A 24,938-nucleotide genomic window follows, 5' to 3' on the forward strand; every position below is an offset into this window, starting at 1 on the left:
ATATGTGCAAAAAAGATCACGGCTACATTCTAGCTTACTTTGCCGACATTTCTTTCCAAATTTGCAGAACAGACTCGAACCCAAATCTGCCTTGTCACTCCCTATTGCCATCTTAGCCGGACACTCCAATCGGATTCCTCTCAGCAATCACTCTTGAATTGCCCGTTCACTGCGTTTTCCACCGCCACTTTGCCATTTCTATTAATTTCAATCTTTATCTCAAAATATCTACTGGCCAAAATGAAATTTTAAGTGTCAAGACTCAATCTTTTGCCCTCCTTACATAGCTTTTGTACTTTCCAATGTTTGCAGCTCGCTCAGCTCACTTCGTTCTCTAAGAGCATCCCTACTAGGAGATAATTCTTAGTTTATGTCAGGTGAAAAAATTTGAATGAGGTTCTTTGTAGATGTGGAATGGGATTATTTGCTTGGTACTTCCTTATACAAAACAAGAAATCATGTTATAAATTTAAAAAAAAAAAAAAAAAACAGCACGCACTGCGGCCCCAGCGGGCACGTGTTTCCCACGCGCCTGTTGGGACACGTCAGAGTGGCCGTCAGCCGGCGGCCACTCTGACTTTTGAACCACTTTTTACTGTTTTTTTTTAAATGTCATAATTTGTTTTTTTTTTCACCTACATCTTTAACTTTTTCCTAAGCACACTTACAAAAACTCCTAAAAATCGCAACGGAAATAAACTACTAAGGATGCTCTAATATCAAGCTAAGTGCGGGTACATATCCTCACAAATCCATTGTTTCATATTAAGGCCTTGAACTCAATAGAACTGCCGCCATTTGACCAATTGCTTTATAAGCCCATTGGCTACTAAAAGAGGCATGCATTCTTCTCGATTATAGTCTCGGCAAATTTGAAATATGACGGTAAACAAATTATCAGTGTTACTCCTCGACTGGGCAATACCAAAGAACCGTACCATAGGTGATTAGTTATATTCATGGACTGTTTTGAATGATAAATAGAATATATAAGTAAAGATTAATTAGTTATTTTTCTTGTTGGCGATGAACCGTGCAGTGAACGGGCATACTACAACTTCTGAGTTTGTTTCTTATTGACAGATTGCTTGAGGGCATTTTTAAGTAACCATGTTTTTCCTATACTGGTTTTTCTATTTGTTTCATTTGCACTTTAGATGGTATATTCTCTTAATGTTTGATATCATTTTCTACCTTGTATATCTTCAGAAGCTGCAGAGGCAGAGGATGCTGAAGATGAGATTGAGATAGATGGATTTCAAAGTGATGATGATAAGGATGGGTCTGATTGAGAAATGGCAGATGATGAGCAGATGAAAGTTCAAATCGTGCAGTGAACGGACAATTTAAGAGTGAATTTGATTGGAGTGTCTGGTTGAGATGGAACCATGGAGCGTCAAGGCAACTTGGGATTCGAGTTTGCATCATAGACTCATAGAGTTGTTATCAAGCTCTCGCACATGGCATTGCTCAGCACGCTGAGCAGAGGAAAGTTGAAAGCAGAAACATGTGTGTTGTGAAGTCCATCTCAACTAGGAAATCATCTTCAGTTGGCATATTTCCTTGGACTGTGTCATCAAGTGGAGTCTCGGCCAACTTAGCTTTTAATTTTCTCACAAAAGTTCCATTCACAGTAGACATCAATGTTGCATGGCCAACATCAAAATTTCCAATCCAATTCAAAGAAAATAATTCTTCTTCTTGCATACTCGGTCCTCTTGTCATTAATTCTTGATAGGAACCAAGTCTCCAATTTCTCCAATTGAGAACTCTTTGGTATTCATTCACCAATATCAAATCAAGTCCATCAACTTGATAAATTTCCTCATTCAACACTGTCTCTATTTCGGCAATTCGGGAAAAAGGGTTCAAGACATTTTGGTTTGTGTTGGGATCAAGGTTTGATGTAGGATTGTGACTCATGGTGGGATTTTGGCTTGTGGTAGGATTTTGGCTTGAGTTAGGATTTTGGCTTGAGTTTGGTTCGTGACTAGAGGTTGGGTTTTCATGGGGTTGGATTGAGGTTTGAGAAGCTAAACCAAGAATTTCTGCTACTGGCCTTTTCCTAGCAGGAATTCCTCTCGGTTTCCTCTTCCTTTTGGAATTCAACTCGGTTGACACTTCATGATCTTTAAATAAAATCCGGTTGTTTCCAAATGGCTTTCTAGACCTCATTGGTAATCCTTTTCTCTTTATAATTTCTCCAATAAGTAACCCGAACCCTAGAATGTGGTTGAACTTGCCATTCCTAATCTTTGCACCTTTCACAAAATGTGCAATCCGGCTCAAAATAAGCTTAATCCAGTCACCTTTAACATCATTCATCACGACATGCAAATATCCAATTCTCACAGGTGATATATCCTCCATACTATTCAATTTGCATAAAACACATTTGTACATGATTTTGACTAGCATTTCATACTCTAGCTTCAAATCAGATTTTTGACCGGAAAGATTTGGTTCGAGAGAAGCATTCTCATTTCGAATTTCTGTCCAAACTTCCGTGTGATCATATGTGTGTATATCTAAATCCAACAGTGGTTGTTCTGGACTAGATATAGGAAGTCCAAAAGTTGTGTGCAACTCTTGTTCATCAATGGTGATGAGAGTTCCATTTACGGTGGACTCAATGGTCCACCCAACAACCTTGGCATTCACATAGAAATCTGCTACATCCTCATCATAAAATCCTGAGTATGGATAAGAACATAACCTCATGAGATTGCTTTGTTGAAGTGCATGGATGATCCTTTGTGCAAGTTGAGAGTTCTTGGCCTCTTTGAGAAATCCGTGTGGGTCAAAGCTTCCTCCGGCCTTGATTCCAACTGCTAGCTTGGCAAGATTGAGTTGTTCTTCATTCGGGTGGGAGCTTGAATCTCCAATGGCGGCCATAATGTGTTTGGTATTTTTGGATTTGAGATTGAGAGAGATGAAGCTTGAAAGGTTTCGGGTATGGAAGGTGTAAAGGCTTTGGAGAGTTTTGAGTGGAATGGTGGCTTTTCGACCGGTTGGGTGAAAAAGGAGATGCCTTTACAAAAATATCCTCACAATTGAATTTTGACTTTTAATAAGTGAGGGGTATTTTTGATATTCTAATGATTTCCAACCTTTGACCTAACTAATAGTTAGTTTAGGTTATATATTCTCCATCCAATTTGTCTGCTGATGTGGCGCCAAAAATTTAGATGCTCGGACTGATTTTACCTGAAATAAAATTCATAGAGCACTAAATCTGTTCCGAAAATAATATGTGCATGTATATATACACGTTAAATGTAATTTGGAGAAAGAAAAAGAAATTGATTCTTTTTAGACTATTTCTTATGTGCAACTACCATAAAAAGATGCTCTTATTTAAGATAACTCATCATCATACCATCTTGTCATCTCTTAAATGGTAAGATTTTGTAAATCTAAATAATTTTCATATAGGTAAATAGATACACGGTTAGACATGCATGCAATGTGTGCTTTTTCAATATTTATTGTAGACTTAAATGTTAAGATGTGACATTTTTGCATGAGAGACACATAGACACGAATTTAATTAAATCAGATAAAGTAACGAATTTTCAGATGAAAAATTTGAGCTTTTAATTTAAAAAGAGTTTAGAAACTTAGCTCAACTCAATCATGCCCATCTCGTGTCTTAATTTCGAAAATCTTGATTCACACAGAGGCTTTGTGAGAATGTCAGCTATTTGATTTTCAGTCGGGATGTATTCAATTGATAATTCTTTTTTTTCGACATGATCCCGGATAAAATGATGTCTCACATCAATGTGTTTTGTTTTTGAATGTAACACGGGATTGTGTGTTATGGCTATGGCACTAGTATTGTCACATAATATGTTGACATTTTCACAATTCATGCCATAATCTTTCTGTTGTTGTTTCATTCAAAGAATTTGCGCGCAACAACTCCCAGCAGCTATATATTCAGCTTCGGCTGTGCTTGTGGCTATGAAGTTTTGCTTTTTGCTAAACCATGATACCAATCTTCCCCCTAAGAACTGGCATGTCCCTGAGGTACTTTTTCGATCGATTTTACATCCTGCAAAGTCTGCATCTGAGAAACCAGTTAGTGTAAAATTACCTTCTTTGGGATACCATAATCCCACATTGACTGTTCCTTTTAGGTATCGGATGATTTTCTTGGTAGCAAGAAAATGACTTTCTTTTGGCTTTGACTGAAACCTAGCACATACTCCCCCTGAGTAAGATATATCTGGTCGACTTGCAGTGAGATATAGTAATGATCCAATCATTCCTCGATATTTTGTTTCGTCAACGTCCTTGCCTTCATCATCTTTATCTAATCTTAAAGATGTGCTCATCGGGATCTTGATTGAGGATTTTCCATCTTGACCAAATTTCTTTATAAGATCTTTCGTGTATTTGCCCTGATTGATGAATATTCCTTCGTTGAGTTGCTTTACTTGTAATTCAAGAAAGTAGTTCAACTCTCCCATCATACTCATCTCGAACTTATTCTGCATTAGCTTGGAAAATTTCTCACATAAAGTTTTATTAGTACTACCAAAGATAATATCATCAACATAAATTTGTACCAATAAAATGTGATAATTTTCTTGAATTCTAAATAAGGTTTTATCAACAAGGCCTTTTGTAAAATCACAGTTAATTAGGAACGTTGATAGGGTGTCGTACCAAGCTCTCGGTGCTTGTTTTAACCCATATAACGCCTTCTTTAATCTGTAGACCTTATCAATATCACCTTTTACCTCGAAACCGGGAGGTTGCTCAACGTAGACTTCCTCTTCAAGTAAGCCGTTTAGAAATGCACTTTTCACGTCCATTTGATAGACAGTGAAATTCTTTTACGCGGCATAAGCTAGAAATATTCTGATGGCTTCTAGTCTTGCAACAGGTGCAAATGTTTCATCGAAGTCTATGCCTTCTTCTTGTGAATAACCTTTTGCCACTAATCGTGCTTTATTTCGAATGACAGTTCCATCCTCATTTGCCTTGTTCCGAAAGACCCATTTTGTTCCAATTACATTGTAATTCTCAGGTCTTGGAACTAATTCCCATACGTCACTTCTTTTAAATTGATCAAGCTCTTCTTGCATTGCATTAATCCAATCTGGATCACTTAGAGCTTCTTCAATGCTTGTGGGGCTCCACCTGAGAAAGAAAACAAGAAAATAAAGTGTGTATATTTGAGGACCTTGTTCTTACTCCTTCTCGTGGATCTCTAATTACTAGCTCTGGAGGGTGATTTTTGAGCCATCTCAAGTTAGGTTGTAGGTTGCATAGGCTTTCCACGTTCCCTTGTTCAGTAGGTAAATTGGAGGTAGACACATTTTGCTCATCAGATTGATCTCCAACTTGTGTTTCAACTTGAGAATTTTGATTTTCCACGTGTGAATCTTCATTAGCTTCCACGTGTCCTTCACTATTGCAATCAATGTCCAATTGTTCCATACCCTGTATAATTTGATCTTTAAAAGATATGTCAGTATCATTAAATGATTTTTCAACTTGACATCTTTCCTGATCATTTTTGTTGCTCTGGGTTTCCTTCTTATGAGCTTCATCAAATGTAACATGAATTGATTCTTCTACCACCATTGATTTCTTGTTCAATACTCTGAATGCTTTGCTGGTAGATGAATATCCCAAAAATATTCCTTCATCTGCACGCTCATCAAAAGTCTTTAGATATGTTTTACCATTATTAAGAATAAAACATTTGATGCCAAAAGTATGAAAGTAATTGAGTTTAGGTTTTCTCCCTTTCCATAATTCGTACGGAGTCTTATTGTAAGACTTGTATATCAAGCTTCGATTTTGCGTGTAGCAAGCGGTGTTGATTGCTTCAGCCCAATATCTTTTAGGTAGCTCGGCTGACGTAATCATCACTCGTGCGGCTTCTTTTAGCGTTCTATTTCTTCTTTCGGCTACACCATTTTGTTGAGGTGTACGTGCGGCAGATAATTGATGTAGAATCCCTTGAGAATTGCAGTAGGCTTGTAACACCCCGTGTTACGGCCCCTAAAACCAATTAATTAATTAACCCATAGCCCAAGAGAAAGAATAAATTATAATAATTAATTAGGGAAAAAGGCCCACCATAATCCATGGGCCCTTATCCCTAAACCCAATCCTTTGTTCCAAAAGAAATAGAATTAGCAAGCCATAATATTAGTTCCTAACTAGGACTCCTAAATATATAAATAGAGGATTAAGGGGCACCTAGAAACCCCCCACCACAAGAATAACGCCCACCACCCCAAAGAGCTCCAAGAATCTCCCTAGAAGAAATCAAGAAAGCAAGAAAGCTTAAAGAAAGGCCCTTCATAGCCGAGGAATTAATTAAGGCTAAGAGGTAACCCATGTCTCAACAAAACCTATTTTCATAGCTATGATTTCCCCCATAGGATTTCCCCATATTATTGTGTATTGATGATTTGCGATATTATTATTGATGATTGATGGGATAATCCCATGGGTGATCTTGATATTGGGAGATTCTTGATAATTATGATGTTCTCGATGATTATGTGGAGTTCTTGATGTTTATATGTCGTTCTTGATAATTGTATGGCATTCTTGATGCTTATGTGTTATTTGCACCGAATCTTGTAATTGGAGGACGAATCGTATTCTTGTGGGTATAAAAGTGATTAGAACCCTAGGTTGTATCGTATGATATCATTCTTGGTGTATCGGGTGGGATATCGCATGTTTGTGGTGTCGATTATGTTAGAAAAGCATGATAGGTTATGTGCCGTACGTTTCTCGTATTTGATCCGTTAATTGACTACGTGTTGATCGTTAATTGCGTTGTAAAGTGTCTAAGCATGGTTTCGGGTTCCACAACGGTTCCCGGGGCGTTTTTGTGATGAAAAGAGTCAGTGGGGGGTAGGTGGGGGTAGGGGACCCGCCACCTACCCGTGGCCAAGTCGGGCAGTCCCGGCAGCTGCCCGCCGGGCACCCGCTGCCCGGAACAGTGCACGCCGGCGGGTGGACCCCCACCCACCGGCTACCCGCTGGAAAATACCCCAACCCGGGGTTTCGGCTTCCCCGTTTGATGTTTCCCCGACCCCCGTGGTGTCCCAACGGACTCCGTCTGTCGTGCCTATGTCTAGTTTGATATTTCGGGTACCGTTCGTAGGTTGTATGAGTCTTATATATGGCATGCTAGTTGAATTGGTATCCCGCTGACCTAGGTGAAAGGTGTATGAACCCCTTAGGACTATTCTTAGCATGTGAAGGATCACGCATAGGTTTTGTTATACGTTTTCTCCCCTTTCCCAATCTGTTAATGTGGGTTGCATGTGCTTGCTACGTGTTATGTGTGCGTGTTACCCCGATTTGGTTGAGATCAATCGGGCTATACGGGCAGTCGGGTGGGCTGAGAACCATACCGGCTGTTAACCAGGCTGGTAGAGACCAGTCAGGTATATAAATATTATATAGGACTAAGTTCCACTATACGGGCAGTCGGATGGGCTGAGAACCATACCGGCTGTTAACCAGGCTGGTAAAGACCGGTCAGGTATATAAATATTATATAGGACAAAGGTCCACTATACGGGCAGTTGAATGGGTTGAGAACCATCCCAAATGTTAACCAGTCTGGTAAAGACCGGTCAGGTATATAAATATTATATAGAACTGCGGTTCATTAGTCGGTTGCGATCGACTCCTCCGTAATGTGAGACGGGGCAGGGTGCTGCTGGGCCGTGTCAGAGCTATATGCGCTGACCCTCATGTATGGGCATGCGATTGGTCCTGTGGCGCCAACAAAGTGTGCTATGTGATGAGATATGGATGAGTTGTGTTTATGAGTATATTGGGGGATGTGACTATGGGATTTATGCTGGGGATTGTTTACATCGGGTTATGATTATTAATTGTGCTCAGCTTTATCTGTCTTGCCTGTTAAGGATTGTATACGCCTGTTATAACTGTTGCTTGTGTCTAGCCTTATCTGTCGAGTCATTCCCGGTTTTAAAAGCTAGAGTCTCGCAGGATATATCTTCATGCTTTAAAATGGTTTTCGTATATCTATATATATCTCTATATGTATTGTACTTCAACGCGTTGGAGTGGGTTACCAGCATCTCTCGCTGAACAGATATATTTGGCTTTCAGGCACAGACGAGTAGTTCACTGGAGTGCGCTAGAAGCTTGGACGTAGCTTAGATAGTTCTTCCCTTTCGGCCTGCGTGCCTTGTTTTAGTACTGATACTATTTGAGGATATTAGTCAGTTAGCCTGTGCACCTGAGTTCTCTAGCTCAGGTGTGGCATAGCACCCCATACTCTTGTACTATGTTTTGGGATTCAACGAGATTTCACCTTTATTTTGTAAGTTTTAAATATCCTGAAAATCGGGGGTGTTACAGTTGGTATCAGAGCCTAAGTTTGACCCTAGGATAAGACTCTTAAGACCGGACTTTAGGACAATAGGCTCGAACTCTAAGTATCTAGGAACATAAGATTTAGGAACTTTAGGACATGCGGTGAGATTGTGAAACCTACACATAACCTCCCTTACCTGGAGAAAACTTTCACCCATTATCGCAAAGAAGGACACCAAGCCCCAATTTAACGTTCTTATAAACATTGACCCAGGAAGACGACATCATGGCACCCAACAGAAGACAATCAAGGACTCCAGAACCCGTCGCGCACGACCCCCTAACCCAAATGCTACAACAACTAACACAAGTCGCCCAAGCACTAAGCAACGTAGCTCTCCGCAGCCACAGGCCCCCACCACCTCCGTCGAACGCGAACACCGACTTCGCCCGACAAGTCTCTAACCACCGACCACCCACATTCTCAGGAGAGGAGGATCCCGAATTCTGGAAGAATGGATCCGAACCCTTGACAAAATCCTCGGGTTAGTGGAATACCCAGAAGAACGTCGCGTGGAGATAGCCTCGTTCTACTTCGGACACGAGGCCGATCTCTGGTGGATCCACGAGGGTCCCACTTACCAACAAGAACCGGGGTTCAACTGGGAACAACTCAAAACGCGACTACGAGAGAGGTTCTATCCAACACACGTGAGAGCGTCCATGTACGAGGAGTTTCTCCATCTGAAACAAGGGACAGCTACCGTTATGGAATACCACAAACGATTCCTTGAACTAGCACGCTTCGCACCCGAACTTGTCCCCACCGAGGTAACCAAAATAGAGAGATTCGTATCGGGCCTCAACTTTGAAGCCCGAAAAGCACTAGTGGTAAGCAGACCTCGGACTCTCAACGAGGCTTACTCCAGTGCCGCTAATCTCTACCGAATCCAACTACTCCAACGCGGGGTTCAGGAGCAAATGCGGAAGAGGAACCCCGGAGGAGGGGCACCACCAGTAAAAAGAACAAGAAGCGACGTCAACACGAGACCCGGCAACCCGACCAACCAAAGGCCACCTCGGGAGAATAACGACGCTAGCGCCAGGGGCTTTCCTTGCCCAAAATGCAACAAGAACCATAGAGGCAAGGATTGCATGGGCAAACCCTTGCGATGCTTCAACTGCGGAGAGGAAGGTCACAAGGCCTTCCTTTGCACCCAACCCCAAGGGCCACGCACTACCACCATGGGACAACATGGGGGCACCACTCATCAAGGAAACTACGGCGCTCCCGAAAAAATATTCGTCATGAGCCGCACTCAAGCCGACCTCGGGAACGAGGGCAATCTCGAGGGAGGGAACCTAAGCCCAGAAGACGAGGACCACGCAAACCCCGTGGGAGAAAGCCAAGAAGACGAATTCTGCCTAGGTTAGGTTGGCAATTTCTTGTAATCACCTTCGTGGTAGAACTACTTACTTAGCTTAATTACTTGGAAATATTATAAATAAAAGATTAGTTCATAATTCGGTTCTATTTGCAAACTAGCCAAACCTCACCACTAGAAGCCAAAATAAGGAAAAAGACAAGGGCCTCATCATCAAAGAACCTAGTGTTACCAACGAGAATTGAACTCTTGACCTCCCACTTATAAGACTAAGGTCTTGACCACTAGGCTAAAGGTGTTTCTTGAAACCTTAAGGGAACACTCCCTTGTTAAAGCCGCCTACAAATCCCTAAAACCCACAAAATCCCCAAATCAAAAACCCTTCTTCTTCCTCTTCTTCTTCTTCTTCTTCTCCCTCACTTTCTCCCCTTCCCTCTCCTACACACCTCCCCGCCACCCCAAACACCAAACCAGCAGCCCCATTCGATCGCCGCCCACGGCCGGAGCCGCCATCGACCGCCCAGACGGCGCCCCACCGCACGCCGACCTCACCGCCGGAGGACGCCCGCGACGCCAGCGCCGCCCGCCACCCGCCCGAGCTCCACCCGCTGCCACCACTGCCCGACGCCACCGAAAACCACCGCCCCACCTCGCCAAGCCAACACCGGAACCCAGTCGCCGCCGCCTCCCTCGCAACAAAGCCGCACCGCCAAAGACCGCCGGAAAAACGCGCCGGAGCCGCGCCGGAAAGTCACCGGAAAAACTCGCCGGAAAACGTCACCATCAAGCGAAGCATCACAATGCCAAAGAAACCCCTCGGGATCCGCACCTCGGAGTGGAGCAACGCCGATTACACCGTAATCGGAGGTAAAGCACTTGAACCCGACCAATTCTCTCCGGAATTGGTTGATATGCTTAAACATCAAGGGCTCTTAGATACTTACCTCGCCAATAAAGGGGATACATACCCCGACTTGGTGAAAGAATTCTACTAACACCTTGAGGCCACCAAACGGGGTGACAAAGTAGAAATCACACCCAAGGTCCGTGGCAAGGAAATTGTGCTTTCCGAAGGCCGTTTGGCCAAGCTCTTGAAATTGACCGCCACGGGTGTGTCCAACTATGACCGGAAGGGGTGGATTGATACCCAAACCACGGGGTACAAGGACTACCTCGGGTACCTACTCGGAAAGGAGGACGGGTTCACCTCGGCCACTCGACCAAACCGAAAGTGGCTATCGGCGGAGCAAAAGATATTGGTCATGATTGTAACCGATAGCTTCTTGCCCACCAATAACAAGAGCAAGGATGTGGGGAGCTTGGAGTGCACTTTTGCTTACTTCTTGAAACACAAAATCAAGTTCAACCTGCCGGCCCTCATGCTAAAACACATGGAGTTTTGCAAATCAAGCAACCGGCTAACCTGAGCTAGAGAACTCAGGTGCACAGGCTATAACCTGAGCTAACCCCAGATTTTCAAGACATTTAAAACTTATAAAATAAAGGTGAAATCTCATTAAATCCCAAAACATAATACAAGAGTACGGGGTGCTAAGCCACACCTGAGCTAGAGAACTCAGGTGCACAGGCTAACTAACTAATACCCTCAATAATGTAAATGCATAAACATGGCACGCATGCCGAAAGGGAAACTATCTACTTCTACGCTCCAAGTTCTAGCGCGCTCCAGTGACTTATTCTTCTGTGCCTGAAAGCCAAATATATCTGTTCAGCGAGAGATGCTGGTAACCCACTCCAACGCGTTGAAATACAATACATATAGATATATATATAGATATACGAAAACCATTTTGAACATGAAGATATATCCTACGAACTCTAGCTTTTAAAACAGGGAATGACTCAACAGATAGGGCTAAGCACAGACAGCAGTTATACCAAGCATATACAGTGTACAACAGGCAAGACAGATAAGATAAGCACAATTAATAACCATAACCCAACATAAACGATCCCCAGCATAAATCCCATAGTCACATCCCCCAATATACTCATAAACACAACTCATCCATATCTCATCATATAGCACACTTTGTTGGCGCCACAGGACCAATCGCATGCCCATACATGAGGGTCAGCGCATATAGCTCTGACACGGCCCCGCAGCACCCTGCCCCGTCTCACATTACGGAGGAGCCGATCGCAACCGACTAATGGACCTTTGTCCTACAAAATATTTATATACCTGACCGGTCTTTACCAGCCTGGTTAACAGTTGGGATGGTTCTCAGCCCATTCAACTGCCCGTATAGTGGACCTTTGTCCTATATAATATTTATATACCTGACCGGTCTCTACCAGCCTGGTTAACAGCCGGTATGGTTCTCAGCCCATCCGACTGCCCGTATAGTGGAACTTAGTCCTATATAATATTTATATACCTGACTGGTCTTTACCAGCCTGGTTAACAGCCGGTATGGTTCTCAGCTCATCCGACTGCCCGTATAGCCCGATTGATCTCAACCACATCGGGGTGACATGCACACATAACACATAGCAAGCACATGCAACCCATATTGACACATTGGGAAGGGTGAAAACGTATAACGAAACCTATGCGTGGTCATCCACAACTAAGAATACTGCTAAGGGGTTCATTCTTCTTATACCTAGGTTAACGGGATACCAGTCCAACTAGCATGCAATATATAGGACGTATACAACCTACGAACGGTATCCGAAATATCAAACTAGACATAGGCACGATAGACGGAGTTCGTTGGGACACCACGGGGGTCGGGGGAACATCAAACGGGGAAGCCGAAACCCCGGGTTGGGGTATTTTCCAGCGGGTAACCGGTGGGTGGGGGTCCACCCGCCGGCTGCCCGCCGGCATGCACTGTTCCGGGCAGCGGGTGCCCGGCGGGCAGCTGCCCGCTGCCGGGACTGCCCGACTTGGCCGCGGGTGGGTGGCGGGTCCCCTACCCCCACCTACCCCCCACTGACTCTTTTCATCACAAAAACGCCCCGGGAACCATTGTGGAACCCGAAACCATGCTTAGACACTTTACAACGCAATTAACGATCAACACGTAGTCAATTAACGGATCAAATACGAGAAACGTACGGCACATAACCTATCATGCTTTTCTAACATAATCGACACCCCAAACATGCGATTTCCCACCCGATATACCAAGAATGATATCATACGGTACAACCTAGGGTTCTAATCACTTTTATACCCACAAGAATACGATTCGTCCTCCAATTACAAGATTCGGTGCAAATAACACATAAGCATCAAGAATTCCATACAATTATCAAGAATGACATATAAACATCAAGAACTCCACAGAATCATCAAGAACATCATAATTATCAAGAATCTCCCAATATCAAGATCACCCATGGAATTATCCCATCAATCATCAATAATAATATCACAAATCATCAATACACAATAATATGGGGAAATCCTAAGAGGGGAATCATAGCTATGAAAATAGGTTTTGTTGAGACATGGGTTACCTCTTAGCCTTAATTAATTCCTTGGCTATGAAGGGTCTTTCTTTAAGCTTTCTTGCTTTCTTGATTTCTTCTAGGGGAATTCTTGGAGCTCTTTGGGTGGTGAGAGATTATTGTGGTGGGGAATTCTTGGGAATTCTTGTGTGGTGCTATTTATTATGATGTGGGCTCTAATTGCTTTCTAATCCCCTATTTATAGAATCAGGAATCCTAATCATACTCTGAATAATAAAGGTCTACTTTCTTTATTCCTAATAGTTATATATGTCTAGGATTCCTAATTAGAATATGATTAGTAAAAGGTTTACCCTCTTTATTCCTAATAGGCTTAAGACTCTAGTTTAGGCAAGGGTCCACGGTTCATGGTGGACCTTTATTAATTAATTAAAGGGAAACCTAACCGAATTAAATCATATTTAATTATTATTAACAGGATTAATTAAATAATTAATTTGGGATTGAAGGCCGTAACACGGGGTGTTACAGAACCCAACCCGTCGGTGCAGCCACGATCAGGAGGGAACCCAAGGGAGCAAAACGAGGGCTCAATCAATGAATGCATACTCGCACAGCTCAACCGGCAAAATCAAATCATGGAGGAAGGGTTCTCATCCTTGATCCGTACGACACGCGCACTAGATCAGAGGGTGGCAGTGATCGAGGCCACCTTGGGCACTCGCGGGACGTCCAGCTCAGGAGCAGGAGACCGAGGTAGACCCGAAACCTTTCTATCACAACACCACCAGAAAACCAGTCTACCCCAGATAAGGCAAAAACGTGGGGCCACATTCCTAACCGGGAGGCCAAGATGCGGAATGCCTAGGGGGTGAAAGAATGGATTAACGCACCGGGCTTCGGGGACGAAGCCCCTCGTAAGGGGGGGGGGGGGGGGAGAGTGTAACACCCCGTGTTACGGCCCCTAAAACCAATTAATTAATTAACCCATAGCCCAAGAGAAAGAATAAATTATAATAATTAATTAGGGAAAAAGGCCCACCATAATCCATGGGCCCTTATCCCTAAACCCAATCCTTAGTTCCAAAAGAAATAGAATTAGCAAGCCATAATATTAGTTCCTAACTAGGACTCCTAAATATATAAATAGGGGATTAAGGGGCACCTAGAAACCCCCCACCACAAGAATAACGCCCACCACCCCAAAGAGCTCCAAGAATCCCCCTAGAAGAAATCAAGAAAGCAAGAAAGCTTAAAGAAAGGCCCTTCATAGCCGAGGAATTAATTAAGGCTAAGAGGTAACCCATGTCTCAACAAAACCTATTTTCATAGCTATGATTTCCCCCGTAGGATTTCCCCATATTATTGTGTATTGATGATTTGCGATATTATTATTGATGATTGATGGGATAATCCCATGGGTGATCTTGATATTGGGAGATTCTTGATAATTATGATGTTCTCGATGATTATGTGGAGTTCTTGATGTTTATATGTCGTTCTTGATAATTGTATGGCATTCTTGATGCTTATGTGTTATTTGCACCGAATCTTGTAATTGGAGGACGAATCGTATTCTTGTGGGTATAAAAGTGATTAGAACCCTAGGTTGTATCGTATGATATCATTCTTGGTGTATCGGGTGGGAAATCGCATGTTTGGGGTGTCGATTATGTTAGAAAAGCATGATAGGTTATGTGCCGTACGTTTCTCGTATTTGATCCGTTAATTGACTACGTGTTGATCGTTAATTGCGTTGTAAAGTGTCTAAGCATGGTTTCGGGTTCCACAACGGTTCCCGGGGCGTTTTTGTGATGAAAAGAGTCAGTGGGGGGTAGGGGACCCGCCACCTACCCGTGGCCAAGTCGGGCAGTCTCGGCAGCGGGCAGCTGCCCGTCGGGCACACGCTGCCCGGAACAGTGCACGCCGGCGGGTGGACCCCCACCCACCGGCTACCCGCTGGAAAATACCCCAACCCGGGGTTTCGGCTTCCCCGTTTGATGTTTCCCTGACCCCCGTGGTGTCCCAACGGACTCCGTCTGTCGTGCCTATGTCTAGTTTGATATTTCGGGTACCGTTCGTAGGTTGTATGAGTCTTATATATTGCATGCTAGTTGAATTGGTATCCCGCTGACCTAGGTGAAAGGTGTATGAACCCCTTAGGACTATTCTTAGCATGTGAAGGATCACGCATAGGTTTTGTTATACATTTTCTCCCCTTTCCCAATGTGTTAATGTGGGTTGCATGTGCTTGCTACGTGTTACCCCGATTTGGTTGAGATTAATCAGGCTATACGGGCAGTCGGGTGGGCTGAGAACCATACCGGCTGTTAACCATGCTGGTAAAGACCAGTCAGGTATATAAATATTATATAGGACTAAGTTCCACTATACGGACAGTCGGATGGGCTGAGAACCATACCGGCTGTTAACCAGGCTGGTAAAGACCGGTCAGGTATAAAAATATTATATAGGACAAAGGTCCACTATACGGGCAGTTGAATGGGTTGAGAACCATCCCAACTGTTAACCAGGCTGGTAAAGACCGGTCAGGTATATAAATATTATATAGAACTGCGGTTCATTAGTCGGTTGCGATCGACTCCTCCGTAATGTGAGACGGGGCAGGGTGCTGCGGAGCCGTGTCAGAGCTATATGCGCTGACCCTCATGTATGGGCATGCGATTGGTCCTGTGGCGCCAACAAAGTGTGCTATATGATGAGATATGGATGAGTTGTGTTTATGAGTATATTGGGGGATGTGACTATGGGATTTATGCTGGGGATTGTTTACATCGGGTTATGATTATTAATTGTGCTCAGCTTTATCTGTCTTGCCTGTTAAGGATTGTATACGCCTGTTATAACTGTTGCTTGTGTCTAGCCTTATCTGTCGAGTCATTCCCGGTTTTAAAAGCTAGAGTCTCGCAGGATATATCTTCATGCATTAAAATGGTTTTCGTATATCTATATATATCTCTATATGTATTGTACTTCAACGCGTTGGAGTGGGTTACCAGCATCTCTCGCTGAACAGATATATTTGGCTTTCAGGCACAGACGAGTAGTTCACTGGAGTGCGCTAGAAGCTTGGACGTAGCTTAGATAGTTCTTCCCTTTCGGCCTGCGTGCCTTGTTTTAGTACTGATACTATTTGAGGATATTAGTCAGTTAGCCTGTGCACCTGAGTTCTCTAGCTCAGGTGTGGCATAGCACCCCATACTCTTGTACTATGTTTTGGGATTCAACGAGATTTCACCTTTATTTTGTAAGTTTTAAATATCCTGAAAATCGGGGGTGTTACAAGGCTTCAATTACTTGATTCACGAACTCTGTTCCACGATCAGTTCGGATTTTTGCAATTTTCAAGTCTTTCTCGTTTTGTAGTAGCTTGGGTAGTTCTGGCAACTTTTGCTCTACTTCATTTTTCTTTTTGAGAAATATCGTCCTTGTGTACATGGAAAAATCATCAACAACAACTAGTGTATATTTCTTACCACTTAGACTTACTGGGTCTACTGGATCGAATAGATCCATGTGTAGTAGACTTAGCGGTCTTGTTGTAGATTCTTGAGCTTTGGATTTGAAAGATGACTTGATTTGCTTTCCTCTTTGGCAGGCATCACATATTTGATCTTTCTTGTAAACAATGTTGGGTAGACCTTCAACGAGTTTGTTTCTTGCTAGCTTGTTGATAGTCTTGAAGTTTAGATGATTCAACTTCTTATGCCATTCCCAACTTGTTACGTGTGAGTTGTTTTCTAGTAGGCACACTGATTCTTTGGTTGTATTCCAATCCACAACATACATATTTTTCTTCCTTATTCCTTCGAGCACGACTTCTCCCGAGGAATTATTCTTCACTTGACATTTATCTTTGAAGAATTCTACTAGATATCCTTTGTCACAAAATTGACTTGTACTTAGCAAGTTGAATTTTAGACCTTCAACAAAGGATACATCTTCGATTTTCAAACCATTTCGAAATATTGTACCAATTCCTTTTGTTATGCCGTATCGTTCATTTCCACCGAATACGACTTTTGGTCATTCGATATTTTTAAGATTCACAAGACTAGATTTATTTCCAGTCATGTGTCTAGAGCATCCACTATCGAAGTACCAAACTTCCTGCAAATAAATTACACATTTTTAGGTACCCAACTTGACTTGGGTCCTTGGGTGTTAGTCATTTTTGGTACCCAAATCCATCTTGTACTCACTGATCTAAGTCTAGGTGATTGGTAACCATTAAACACATTATAATCATATTTAATTTTTGAAAACATTTTTTGTGCTGATTTTTGAAAATTTACTCGATTTTTTGGCACGTGGGAGGTAGATTGTTTGAGCCTATGATAGGCATTAAATCTGGACTTAGTCCATGGTTTAATATTATCAAACCAATCTTGTTTGGAGGGATAAAATCTCCCTGCCTCAATTCTTGGATTCCTTCCCATTCTCCTATGAGGGCTTTGTGCACTAGACTCATTGGTGTATTTCCATTTAGGAACAAACTTTTGTCTTTTTACATACTGTTTAGGCGAAATATTGTTTCTTTGAGGCTTCGGCCTAACAGCATTAATTTTGACATTAGTTTGGTGACCAATTCCTTGTCTCACTGTGCTTTCTTGACCTTTTACAAATTTTACTACTTGGACTTTATTATTTAAAGTAGTAGTAGAATTGGCCAAGTTTTTGGAGGCTTGAGAACACGATGGATCATAACCGAGTCCGGTTTTATCACTTGAGGGTTTTTGCATATTTACCATTTTGTCCATTATTTTGGATGCATGTGTAAATGTTGCTATAACCTCTCTAAGGTTGTGTTCTCTCACTTCCCTTGATTTACACTCTTCTTGAAGACAAATAATTTTATCTTTCAAGTCTTTCACTTCAAGTAGAGCATTTTGCAATTTTTCATTTAATTGATCTTTTTCGAGAATCAATAGACAATTGCGCTCTTTGAGTTGAGAGTGAGTGTCCATTACGGTTTGACATTCTTCCATTAAGTGAAAGAAGGACTCTGTAGAAAATGAAGAATTTACAGAATCATAAGAATTAGATGTTACCTCATTTTCTTCATTTCCATTTGCCATAAGACACATGTCCTCGTAGGGTGTTTTGTTAGAGATGCTCATGCAAAACATTGCATTGTCATCCTTTGAGGTGTCACTTTCATCACTTGAAGATTCTTCTGACTCACTTATCTCAAGTGGGTCACTAATAAGTGCTTTTCTTCTCTCCTTTATGAACCTTTTATCTTTGGTCTTGAATTCTTCCTGTTGAGAGTTAGAAACATTTGTATATTGACTTTTACTTACCTTGGGGTGTGGACAACTAGCTGCAAAGTGTCCAGGCTTTCTACAGTTGTAGCACAAATTCGAGTCTTCCTTAGCTATTTCTTTCTTTGAATTCTTTGTTGCATTCCATGATTTTCCTTGTGGATTTTTCTTGTAGTTGCTTCTCTTCATGAATTTCCTAAATTTCTTGACAAAGAGAGCAAATTGATCGTTAGGCAATAATTCAACATTTTGTACTGACCTTGAAGTTGATGATTGCTCAGCTACAAGCGCGTTGTTCTTTTCTTCATGATCTTCCTCTAATCTTGATTTCATCTCAAATTCATAAGCTTTTAGATCACTAAAGAGCTTATCGGTCGATAGGGTTTTTAGATCCCTATGATCTCTCATGGCCGTGACCTTCATGTCCCATGTTGATGGTAGACCACGTAGAATTTTGAGTGAGATTTCTTTTTGATTAATATCTTTTCCAAGATCATTAATCTCTCCTAAGATTTTGGCAAATCTTGTTTCCATGTCGGTAATATTCTCGCCGTTTAGCATTTTGAAATCCTCAAATTTCTTTAATGCTATGGTGAGCTTATTATCCTTTTCTTGGTCGTCTCCTTCACCAATTTGAATGAGAGTTTCCCAAACTTCCTTCGCGGATTGACACTTTCGAACTTTTGGAAATATCGTGTCATCGATAGATTTAAACAAAATATCCTTGGCAATATTGTCCAAGTTATTTCTTGTTCTATCTTCACGAGACCATTCCGCTTTCGGTTTTGGAATGTATTGTGGAGTGTCACTTGTTTGTACGGATGAGGTGTTGACTTGTAAAATTTCAATAGGACCACTTGTAACAACTTCCCACATTTCATCATGTAACGCGGATAAATGTACATGCATGCGAATTTTCCAATCATCAAATTTCTCTAAGGAAAACAATAGATTTTGGGCAAGAGCCATATCTATTTTCATCATCTTGATTTTTCGAGATCTGTCTAGCAGTCAAAATTGACTCAAATAGACAACACTCTAATACCAATTGTTGGTCCCGATAGGGTGGTGAAAGTCTAGAGGGGGGGGGGGGGGGTGAATAGACTTTCAAGCTTTTTCACAATAAATAACTCTTTGGTAACTTCAACTCTAAGTAACAAGTAAATAGAGCAAGTTTAAAACTGCACAGCGGAATAATAGTATGGAAAGAGTTATGCCCAACCAATAATTTAAATGTGCATGTAAGATGGGTACAGATGATATGTAAAGTGACAGAGATATCTTGAATATATAAAGGAGATGGTGCACTCAATATATAATAATAATATTCAAGATTGTAAATAAATATCGTGTCACGTCGACCGTGTAACAAACGTTACATGCAACACGTCAAACTTGCTTAGAATAATCCAATATTCAAGCTCGAGAAGTTTGAGTCACATGCATACGTGAAAACACACTAAACCCGAACGATTAAGATTAATTGTGAATAGTAAACGGGTTAGTCGGATAAGATAGATAAATAGAGCAAATTATGTAAGTGCGGTATGTAAATGAGAGAGGCAATTTATAGTGGTACGGAAGTGACGTAATCTTCTTAGTCCACTTTACTCCATTCACTTCTAGGAGTAATTCACTATTTTCCACACACAGTTACAATAGTGAATAAGCGCTACACAAGCACTTCTTCCGGATGTCTTGCACACAGCTACACCCAACTCCGAGTGTTTCGCACACAGCTACACTCAACTCCGAGTATTTTGCACACAGCTATACTCAACGCCAACCAAGTGTCTTGCACAAAGCTACACTTAGCAATTACGAGTGTTTTGCACACAGCTACACTCACTAGAGTATTTTGCACACAGCTATACTCTTTCTACAATTACAAATACAAAGGTAATTGTATCTCTCTCCAACTAGATTTGAGACTATTCAGACTAAGTCTCTAAGAATATTTGAGCACTTGCACTTTTGAATTTTTGCACTTTGTTTATCCGTGTGTCTTGCACCTCTACTTGTATCTTCAAGTCTTCATGGCTTTTTATAGGCAATCAAATATATCCGTTGGAGTGGGATAATTTGATATTTGAAATTTGAAACTTCATAGCCTGATATTGTTGACAATAGTAGATCTTCAATTTTGATTTGATTGTCAACTTGCCTGACAAAATAATATTTTATCTCAACTTGATTGTCAAGTTGTTTCTTAAAATATTATTTTTTGTTGTCAATTTGAATATCCAACGAATCTTTGAAATAAATTCATTTGATAGAATTTATTTCTAGGATAAGTTTTTATATTCATGTCTTCATAAATATTTTTCCGTTCTGATCGAATATCTTCAGGCAATTTTGGATTCTTGTGGCATGTGGGCTGATCCAAAATAAATTCCGTCGAATTTATTCATTTTTTGAACATCTTGCTTCTTTGCCACATTGTGCTCCTTTGACTTGGGCACTTCTTGCTTGTTTGACTTGAACATTGTGCTCTTTCTGATTTGGTCACATTGTGCTCCTTTGGACACATCGTGCTTGTTCACATTGTGCTCTTTTAGAACATTGTGCTCCTTTTCAGAACATTGTGCTCCTTGGGCACATCTCGCTTGTACACATTGTGCTCCTTAAGGACATTGTGCTTGTCCGCATCGTGCTCCTTTAGGAACATTGTGCTTGTCCGAAAACTTGACTTGTAAAAATCAAATCCTTAGGGGGGGGAATCAATCTCGGGTGTGATTATTTAAAGTAAGGACTTCTACCATTTCGCCGTTAAGCTCATCCAATCAACCCTTGCAACGCCATTCCTTTATGCTTCTTTCTCGGATGAATACTCGTAGGACCAAAATTAATTTCCCAAATTAATTTTGTTCTTCCTATGGTAGATTCCTTTTGACTCGATATTCTGATTTATGATGCTTGTACTAAAAGACCTAAAAACTAAGGGGATCTAAAGTACATTTGGCTCATCAGAACTTACAAAAATATTCCTATCAAATTGTGATTTGATTTATTGTACTATGTAATATTATTGTGAAAAATTAAAATGCAATGATCTTACCATTTTATTTTCCATTTTAGTCAATTATGGATCACTTTTTATTTTCAGTCAATTACTAATATTCATTTCATTTTCCAATTAACCTAATTTTCGTTTCTTTTCCATTTTTTAATTTTCAATCAATTATTAATATTTATTTCTTTTTCTAATTTAACTAATTTTTGTTCCATTTTTAATTAATGATGATGTAGGGTATTATTATGAAATATTTAAGCTCATTTTTTAAATTTATCTTTACTATTTACTATTTTTTGGGCGCGAAATCGGTTAATAGTTAGAGATTTTTTATATAATTTTGATTATTATCTGTTAATTTCGTGTGTGTGTATATATATATATATATATATATATATATATATATATATATATATATATATATGGAGACGCTCTAATGCGAACGGTCGTTCAGGAGAGAAATAAGAACCATTTATAACTATTCAGTGTCCAGATCAACAAATCGTGACATTTTCGTAAATAACTCGAACTTTGGTGCAAGTAAATGTGTTATAAGTGCATGTAGTTGGTGTACCTTTGCAAGTAAAAAGTGTAAGTACAATCACTTACAAGTGCACCTATTTTCACTTAAAAGCACAAATGAGAACGGTGCGCCCATGAGAAAACTCAGAAAGCAAGACATATCTAACGGATGAGAAACACTAATTTAAAAGAAAAAAAAGCGGTGACATATGTGCAAGAAAGATCACGACCACATTCTGGCTAAACGAAAAACTCAATAGAACTGCCGCCATTTGACCAATTGCTTTATAAGCTCATTTGCTACTAACAGAGGCATGCATTCTTCTCGATTATAGTCTCCGCAAATTTGAAATATGACGGTAAACAAATTATTAGTGTTACTCTCCGACTGTATGATTATATACTGGGCAATACCAAAGAACCGTACCAAAGGTGATTAGTTATAGTCATGGACTGTTTTGAATGATAAATAGAATATATAAGTAAGATTAGTTATTTTTCTTGTTGGCCATGAACCGTGCAGTGAACGGGCATACTACAACTTCTGAGTTTGTTTCTTATTGACAGATTGCTTGAGGGCATTTTAAGGCCATTCTTGACCTCCTTGTTGCATACAAGGATCAACTTGCTAGTAAGTAACCATGTTTTTCCTATACTCGTTTTTCTATTCGTTTCATTAACACTTTAGATGGTATATTCTCTTAATGTTTGATATCATTTTCTACCTTGTATATCTTCAGAAGCTGCAAAGGCAGAGGAAGCTGAAGATGAGATCGAGATAGATGGGTTTCAAAGTGATGATGACGAGGATGGGTCTGATAGAGAAATGGCGGATGATGACGAGGATGACTCGTCCGATGATGATTTTAGTGACAATGAAGAGTTGCAGTCACCCATTGTCGAGATTGAGAAAGAGGAGTTGGAAAGTTCAAACCGTGCATTGAACGGGCAAATGATGATTTTAGTGACAATGAAGAGTTGCAGTACCCATTGCCGAGATCGAGAAAGAGAAACAGGAGAAGGCATCAGCATGCTGAGAAGAGGAAAATTCAAACCGTGCAGTGAACGGGCAATTCAAGAGTGAATCTGATTGGAGTGTCTGGTTAAGATGGAACCATGGAGCGTCAAGGCAACTTCGGATTTGAGTTTGCATCATAGAGTTTATACTATCAATTTCATACTGAGATGTGTTTGTTTTCAAGCTCTGGCACATGGTATTGCTCAGCACGATGAGCAGAAGAAAGTTGAAAGCAGAAACATGTGTGTTGTGAAGTCCTTTCGACTTTGAGTCGCTTAATTGATTTTGGTAGTAAGTGAGAGTGAGTCTTGATGAGAGTATGAGAAGTCGAAATTTGTAAAACTTTTGAGCCAAAGGGTGTTGTGGGATGTTGGGGCTGCTTCCTATTTTTTTTATTTTTATTTTTTTTATTATTTTTTTTTAAAACATCGGAGGGAAAGGAATAGGGATTAGCCAAAACTAGTATTTTTACCCGTAGGTTGCACGGAATGGATTTGTTGTAATATATTAAGAATATTTTGATCGATATATAATTATTTAAATTAGAACATCAAATATTATATTGTGCAATTGAAGATATGGTTTGGATCGTTTATGTGTTTTTATGTTATCATTGCTTGAATTTGAGCAAATAATTGCTCAAATTAATAGCTAATGTGTAGATGTACACATGTGGTGCTGTAACTTTGGAGATTTTATTTATTATTGTTCGGTATTTTTATAAATTAGGCAAATGTGCACGTTCTCTAGCAACTCAGTTATAAGAATGAATTGATATCCTAATTCATTTGCATGGAAAATATATATTTTTTGTATAGATATAGAGCAATTTTGTCATTTAAAAAAACATAATATCATCGATTATATTTACACATTATTGAAACCTCTTTGTAGACAATATTGGTAGTAGCAACACAATCTTGTCCATCTTCGTCTATAGCCAAAACCTTCCGTCCATCAGGATGGGTGACTCGGGTGAAATTATATAAGGGTAGAATATCAGTCAATTAGTGATCCTTTTATATTTTCAGTCAATTAGTAATATCATATTCATTTTCAGAAAATTATTATTTTTTATTTCAGTCAATTAGAAATTAGATGCAATGATATTTTTACCTAATTTCTGTTCCATTTTTAATTGATGATTTAGAATATTTTTATTGAAATATTTCTTTCCAATTTTTAATTTCCGTTCCATTTTAATTAAAATGCAATGATCTGACAATTTCTTTTTTTTTTTTTTTTTTTTTTCATTTTAGTCGATTATGGATCATTTTTATTCGCAGTCAATTATTAATATTCGTTTCTTTTTATATTTTCAGTCAATTAGTAATATCGGATTCCCCTAATAAAAATAGTAATATCAGATTCATTTTCAGCCAAGTATTTTTTTTTTATTTTGAGTCAATTAGAATATTAGATGCAGTGATATTTTTACCCAATTTCTGAACAATTTTTAATTGATGATGTTGACACTTAAATTTTGATAAATATTGATTAGTTTTAATATTAGTATATTTGAATATATTTTGGATAATATTGATATTATCTAATTTGTTTAATTAGATAATTATCAAAAGAGTTTGAGTCTATCAAAACTCTTCTATCCTATAGCTATAAATGGGGTCTCTCATTTCTATGTATTCATCTTGAGAAATAATCATGTAAACATCTTGAAAATATTATTCAGATCACAATAAAAATTTGATCTTGAAAGTAAAACCCCCTCCTCCAATCATGCCTGTTGATCCAAACCTCCATTGATGATCAAACCATTTGAACCCGAAGGCCCTTCAACGAAGAACAAGCTATATATACAAGCCCTTCTTTGAAGATCAAGCCACTTGAATTCCGGAGGCCCTTCAGTGGTGGAGTTTTCCAATTGAAGAATCAGAGGATCATCCAGAGACTTGTACCTACACCGCATTGATACTTGA

General features: G+C 40.2%; 1 long non-coding RNA gene across 1 annotated transcript; it reads left to right on the plus strand.

The window, feature by feature from the left end:
• The first annotated feature begins 1,442 nt into the window (after nucleotides 1-1,442).
• Nucleotides 1,443-23,018, plus strand: LOC109167822. Its single transcript, XR_002051918.1, has 3 exons — nucleotides 1,443-1,492; nucleotides 9,988-9,993; nucleotides 22,982-23,018. It is a non-coding gene; the product is annotated as an uncharacterized LOC109167822 (long non-coding RNA).
• Nucleotides 23,019-24,938: the final 1,920 nt, after the last annotated feature.

This window comes from Ipomoea nil, unplaced genomic scaffold, assembly GCF_001879475.1.
Source record: "Ipomoea nil cultivar Tokyo-kokei standard unplaced genomic scaffold, Asagao_1.1 scaffold3170, whole genome shotgun sequence".
Classification (NCBI taxonomy): Eukaryota; Viridiplantae; Streptophyta; class Magnoliopsida; order Solanales; family Convolvulaceae; genus Ipomoea; species Ipomoea nil.